Raw genomic sequence first — 7,864 nt, 5'->3', positions numbered from 1 at the left:
CTCTTTAAGCATTTTATTTACTTAACGCTCTTTATTCTAAGATTTATTCTCTTCTATAATATTATATAACGCCCTTTTAAAAAGACTCTTTTTAGTTTGTTGCTTATTGCTAATATTAATAGAATTTTAATTGCAAACTTTAAAAGCCACGGCTAGTGCTTTTATTGCTATACCTATATCTACTATTTAAGTGGAGAAACTCCTATATTGTATAATGCTTTAGTATAGTAACTCTTATACTTATCCTGGCTTACTAGTTAAGTAATCTTCTTATTAAACTCCTTTATAATTTTATTAAACTTATTAAGATCTTCCTTAAACTTAGCCGTAGACTCTTACTTATATAATGAAGGAATAGAAGAGTTCTTGTCTTAGTACCTTATCTAGAGCTCCTTTACCTTTAATAGCACAGCTTTCTACTACTCCTTCTTTTCAACTTTTCTAATATATACTATACAGCGAAATAGGTAGAGAATAAGTATAGCGGCGTATAAAGGTGAACTATTAGTTTACTAATAATACTTATTAAACTTAGCTTAGTAACGCTAAATTTAAGTTTTAAGAACTTTATTACCTAACCTATACTGCTGCTATTATATGGTATTAGTTTTAATATAAAGAAAGAAGGGAAAAAGACGTATAAGAGATAAATCTATATACTTAATTAATATGTCTATTATACAAAGTACGCGGTTAAGTATTACTTTATTTTCTTACGTTTCTAAAATTGCCTAGTAAAATAGGTAGAGAAATTTCTTTATTATATAAAGGAGTTGCCAGTCTTATAGAGTAAGAGAGTCCTTCTTAAGTATATTTATGTTTGCGTCTATATACAAATTAACCTCCATCTGCTTATTAATTATAATAGTTAATATCCAATACCGGCTATTCTATCTCGTACGATTATTAAGTGGAATCCTTTATCCTATAAGATCCACAAACTACTTTATATAACTAGCTAAGAAGTAGGTGTATATAACTATATTATAAAGCTTCCTAAGGACGCCTATTCCCTAAAACCGCTCCTCCTCCTCCTTCTCCTTTTTACTTAGCTCTTTTTCATTTTCTTCTTAATCTTTATATAACTTAATTTGCTAGACGTTAATTACACCCTAAAAGAAAAAAGCCTAAATACTAAGATTAATAATGTAACCTAAATAACGGACTCGCTAGTATATAGGATTCTATCTAATGTCCTCTTTCTCTAAAAGATATTAACTTATTATACAATAAAGCGTATTATTTATGCTAGAGTTATTAGCAATAAGAGTTCCAATTTTTTACGTAATCCTATATTCCTACAGTACTAAAAGTACTACGTCCTATTAATCTTCTCCGCTATAACTTAAAACCGTATAAAGACTAAAAAGAGCCTTTTATAGCCTCTCCTTACTATTAACAAAGTAAGCGTAGACTGCGAGAAGGAAGTAGTTTTTTAGAGAGGTTTAGATATTAACAAAGAGATAAATTCTTATTAATATAGACTGGAGTTTCTTTTGTATAATGTCCATTTTTAATTAGAATAAATTATTAATTGTTTTTGCAATAACCGTATAACTTAAAGTAATAACGCTCCCTAAATGTGGGTTAAGAGCCTTAAAAAAACATAGAATTCTCTCTACTTAACAGGGCAAAAAGGAAGATTTTGTATAATAATTAAGTCTATAAAGGCTTTATTAATAACTTCCTTATTAAAAACCTTCTTAAGTATATAAGAATTAATATCGTCTGTCCCTATTTAAGCTAATGCTTTACTATATAGTTCCTATAGCTTCGCATTTGCTACTACTTTTATATAACTTTCTTATAGAATATTAATAATTCCATAACACAACATTAAGTAATAGCGTATATTAGTAATTAACGTTTTAGCGTATAAGTATTATAGATAGTAGATAAGTAAGCTGCCATTTTTATTATATATTACTTCTCCAGCATACGGTTCACGGGTATACTTATAGATTGATGCTGTTTTCTTACTACGGTTAGTAGTTTTAGTATTAATTAAGCCGACAGTGCTTATAATAAGAGAAGAGTTCGCTTTTATAGCTATTACTTATATAATACCTAATTTAAAATAGAGAATTATAGTATAGTTATCCTAGGGTTAGAGATTTTGGTAGGGGACGCTAAGAGATTATTTAAATTAAGCGAATAAATAAGATAACAACAAATAACGATTATTTATCGGATCTTATCTAATAAGATTTTATTTTTAACTATCCTATAGGCTCGTATATAGACTCCTCCTTTCCCTTAAGGATTCGTCTGTTTATACAATATACCCTATTATTCTATTAATTGGACTCCCTATCTATATACTTACCTCATACCAGTACGTTAGTATATTAAGTACGTTCGGTATATATACCACCTTATTAACTCCAATTGAAAGCGCGTATCGATCTTAGTAATCAATCGGCAGAATTTATAACGTGTTCTACCATTTAGTAGCCCACCCCACTTAGTGGCCCACTTTATTTCTCACCAAAAATCATAAAAATCATAGTATAATATCTTAACAGCTACTTAATAATAACTTCTAAAATTTTATATTTAGGCACTTATACGTATATTACCTCTTCCCTTTTAATATTAAAGAATTTTAGAGTAATTTGTTTAGTAATTATAGATATATAAAGATTAGAGTAGAATTTACAGTCTATAACTATATATCTTTATAACTACCTAATAAATTTGTCTAAAATTAAAAGAAAAGAGGTAGAGTATATATATAAGCTTAAATATAAATTTTTATAATTTATTATTAAGTAGTTATTAAGATATTATGCTATGGTTTTTGTGATTTTTGGTAAGAAAACAGAGTGGGCCACTAAGTGGGGTGGGCCACTGAGTGGTGAAACACGTTACCTTTTGAAGTAATAAGCACGGCCATTTTAACGTATTTTTACCTACTTTTGGGTACAAATGTACACATTTTAGTTAGCGTAATTAACACGCGCTTTTAACCGGATGCCCCGAGGCAGTATAGTACATAAGTATATTTAGTACGTTAAGTACGTAAGCACGTAGCCCCTACGTAACTCGCCTAGTCCCCGTTTTATAGGGCGATCGGTTTTAGCGCCTTCTTTATCTTAGTAAGCGACTTAAACGGCAAGGGTAGAACTTAAGGCGTACTCACTAATACTATAATGTCACTAGTCTCCGCCTAGGAAAACGTCACTTTTTTTTAACTAATTAGCTATCTACTAACCTTAAGTTTGCCCTGCTGTCTAAGTGCGGAACTCTATGGCGCTTAACTTTAATTTCCGCAATTTTATATAAGAGACACTTTTACCTATATATTTAACTCCCTAATAATACCTATTTAACCTAATAAGCTAATAAGTCGAGTTAGACCAGTCTCCTCTATAATTAATTACTTTTTTATAATAGGAATACTACTTCCTTACAAGTTACGCGCTTTTAGTATTTAGGTAAATACTAACGCGTTTTTATCCTCCCTACTCTCTAATATTAACTCTCTTTCCCCCTTAATACCGTCCTCTATATCTTAGTCGTCTTAAAGGCAAGTAATTATACCCCCTACTAATTACTAAAGGCGAATTAGATAACAGAGGAGCTCTTTTTTTTAGCTCTAAAAGCTATAGGCGATATATATACTATAGCAGTAGAATAACTTTAATATTAGGAAATTCCTTAAAGCATAGATTACAGAGAATGTTAATAGTAGATTAGGTAGCCTCTATATTAGTTAGTAGATCTTATTATTATATTCTACTTTAGAATAAGCAGAGGTTTATACAGCCCTTTAATTAACTAGTTATATATTAGTAGGGGATATTTTCTTAACAAAACTTATCTAAGAACTTAATGCACTACTTAGGCAGCTATATTTTAACAAGTTTAACTACTTTACCTCTATAGAAAAGGTTAACTTCTTTTAAATATTAGAAAAAATTTAATCGACTACTTCTATATAAACTGCTCTGCTTAAAAAGCTTATAAATAATTAACGCTAGGGCTAGAGTAGTTATTATTATAAATAAGGCAAGCGGTTATCACGTAACACCGCGGCACTAGTATAGCGAGGAGTCTTAAGCTCCTCGCCCTTCCTCATTCTAATTAATAAGCTTTATTAACTAACATCACTATAACCTACTCGAGTAGTCGTTATTAGTAAGTTACTCTATATAACTAATACTAATTAGTGGTTAAATATACAGTTAACTATAGAGTAGTTAGGTTTTTAAATAGAAGAGATAGTCTTATATAGGGGTGCTATATACGCTTATATGGAATGGATCCTAGCGATACTATACTACTTTAAACTTACGGAAAACTAGTAATAGAAGTGTTACTAAGTACTAGGAGATACTAAGTTACGTCTATTATATAGAATAACCGCGTTTATAAAGATTTAGTTAAGTACTTTAGGTTAGAAGTATTACTAAACCTAAGGTCCTAAGTTAACGTCTAAAACGCGTTAAACAACTACCTTAATACCCTCTATGTACCTTCGCAGACTATAAAATTACGATTACTACCTAATTACACGTTAAACAACCTTTAATAATAGCTATTATGGCGTTAACTTACCTAAAGAAGTATGAGGATGATATTAACCTAGAGATATAGAACACCGATATAACTAACCTTAAAGATGTTAATTAGCAAGACTTAAACGGATTCTTATTACACTATATAGTATACTACAAAGACAGCGAATACAATGACACTATACTATAGTACTGTATAAGGGAGGACTTTATTAGATAGATAAAGGGAATATAAACTCCTATAAAAAAGGATATTATATAAAACTTCCGTAACTTCTTATAGGAGTATAGAGTCTTTATACCTATAAATAGGGGTACTATTAGAAACAATATTTAGGAGTAGGTTATTAACGTAAAAGAACAGCATAAATAGACTCTATAAGAGATTAAGCATTAACTTCATACTATAAGGAAGCTTAACTTACAATAGAATCTAAGCAATATACCTCTAGAGATAAAACTACCTCCCCCTTTAACTCCTTTATATCCAATTTAACCCGTAACTTTAACTTTGGATATTATACCCTAATAAGAATAGGTATAGAATTCTATTACTTTGTAATCTAATAACCTTTAGACTCTATTAACTAGACCTACGTCCCCACTATAGCCTATAATATAACCCCTACCTCCTCTATCTTAATCTTAAATTAGAGGTAGTTTAAAATTGCTTATAGAGCTTACGAAGCTCTATTTAGATTAGGAGAAGAAGTTTAGCGAGGAATTATATAATATTCTTAATTCTAAACTATGTATCTTTTATAACTATTACTAGAAGGTAGGAATAGAGTCTAATTAATACTATAACGCCTATTCTGTTATGCTTAAGGGCTAAGCTAGTACCTTCAATTATAATTATTTAGCAAGAAAAGAATATAATTTTGACCGTATAATATATAAGTTAAGATACTATTTTAAAATAGAAGAGAATAAGTAATAGTATATATTAGAATGGAGAGAGACTACCTTTTTAAGGATTATTGCTATAAGCCCAGGTATCCCTCGGCTTAATTATCTTTAAAAGCTCTTTAATTAACTTTAGATAATTTAACGCGGTTTATTCAAATTATATTAAGAGGATTTCAGCCTATGTAATTAAGTTATTAGTATATGCTAAGGTGTTAAAGAATATAACCTTACTTTTATTAGCGACTTAGTTAATCGAGGCATAGGCACGGTAAAAGGGACGCGCAAGCCTATATAATTGGATTGTCTATAAACGAGAATCTAAAGCTAGAGAAAGGAAAGGAGAAGGAGAGTAACGCTAGTTAAAGAAGGGTTCTTTTATGCAGATATCTCTAGTTACGTAACCGCAAAGTTCTGCCAATACTATAACATTACCCCCCCCCTCCAAAAAGCCTGCCCTCAGGCTTTATCGCTAAAAGTCTTAGTAAGAGAACCTGACTAATTAGACAACTTTAACCGCTAGTTAAAGTTCCTGGATATCTTAAGACCTTATATAACTAAGAAATTTCCGGGGTATTTTTGTCCTTATGTTCTTCTGGTAGCTTATTATCTTTATTATACTAGCATTCTATCTACTTATCTAGGTACTTTAGCAGTCTAGGTTTATTAGGGTAATAGCTATAAAACTCTTAAAGCTTATAGGGACTACCTATAAAGTTCTATATAGGGTACTAAATGGGGTTTAGGTTATATCCTTTCTAATTAATACAATACTTTAACGTTCCCTTTACGAGTTTATAGGCCAGTATTTCTTTAATTTCCTATTTATTATTGCTATTAACTTAAATTGGTAGGGGAGGTTTATTCTTTTATCCAGGCAGTAGGTTATTTATAGCTTTCTGTAGCTTATCTAGTAAAAAAATAGGGTGAACTTTAATTGAGTCTGGGAGCTTAACCTTGTATAAGTTGCCTACTTTATTAAGAATCTTATATAGTCCTACCATTTTATAGTCTAGCTTATAGCTAGGCCGTTCTATCTTTCAGTTCTTTGTTATAACCTAGACTATATTACCTACTGTAACCGACTACGGGTGCTGCCCAAACAGCCTTAACGCCACCCTATATATTGATCGCAGATCAATATTGCTTGCAGATTACTGTTCCTATTTCAGCTACCATTTCATGTATATATACCTCTTGATTTCCATAGATTTACAATCAAGTTGCTTGTTTAATCCCACACACTGTAAAGCTTACACCTACCGTAAAGTTAGGCTCGCGCCTATACTTATTCGCCTACTATTTTATTAATTTTTAGGCCTTTTTTAGGTTTATATGGGCTACTTTCTAGGCTTCCTCTAAGCGCTTAGCGTACTGCTAGGCTTCCTTATAAGATAGTTTTTCGCGTATAGTCTAGGGCCCTTCTAGTCTTTCCCAGTTAAAGCTTATATAGGGTAGGTAACCCATTTCTAGTTAAATAGGGGCAAATCCGGTAGAGTCGTGGGGTAGGGTTACTTAGGTGTAGTCTATTAAGGGTAATAGTTTAGCCTAGTTATCTTAGAAGTAGTTAATAAAAGCCCAGAGTCTTTAGTCCAAGTATTAATTTATAATCTCCGTTTAACTATCTATTTAGGGGTAATATACTATAAAAAGCTTTAGCTTAATACCTAGGATCTAGGTAAACTTATTCTAAAAGGCTAATATAAACTACGGCTTATAATTAGATATAATAGTATCTAGTAGTTCGTAAATTTAGTAGACGTAGTAGATATATAATTAGGCCGCCTCTTTAGTATTAATATTTTTGTAATAGGGAATTAAGAACGGGCGCTTGCTAAAGCGATTAACTAGAATTATAACTATATTATATCTATTACGGTTTAGAGGTAGCTTATAAAAGTCTATAGAGATATATTACTAGGGGCGGTTAGGTATTAGGAGGGGTTTTAATAGTCTTAGGGTCTTATCTTGTGGAATTATAGACCTATAGCAGTTATTGCAGTTTTGTATATAGCGGTTAATATCTATAATTATTCCGGGCTAGTAGTAGCGGTCGCTAATAATCCTACGGGTTTTATTTTTTTTAGGGTAGGCCGTAGAGACCTAGGTATATGCTTCGGCAATAAGCTAAGTCTATAAGTTTTATTTCTCTACTACCACTAGCTATTTATGGTACTTAAGTAGTCTACTTTTAAGGGACTATAGGCTAGAAACATTCTTTACCTTTTTACGGTACTCTTATAGAGAAGGGGCCGTATAGTTTACCTGTAGTAGTTTATTAATAAGGTCCAGTTCTATAGAGTTAATAGGGCATATCTTAGCATCTAAAGAGTCTATATTTAGTTCTGCCTATATCTAAGGGTTAAGGTGCTTTAGTTATAGTAGCGCCTAGATTTATAATAAGATCTTTACAGCTGTCTGGTTATTTATATTCTGTT

The sequence above is a fragment of the Cenococcum geophilum genome (assembly GCF_001692895.1).
Source record: "Cenococcum geophilum 1.58 unplaced genomic scaffold K441scaffold_36, whole genome shotgun sequence".
Classification (NCBI taxonomy): Eukaryota; Fungi; Ascomycota; class Dothideomycetes; order Gloniales; family Gloniaceae; genus Cenococcum; species Cenococcum geophilum.
The sequence above is the reverse complement of the archived record's forward strand: the minus strand, read 5'-3'. Positions refer to the sequence as shown.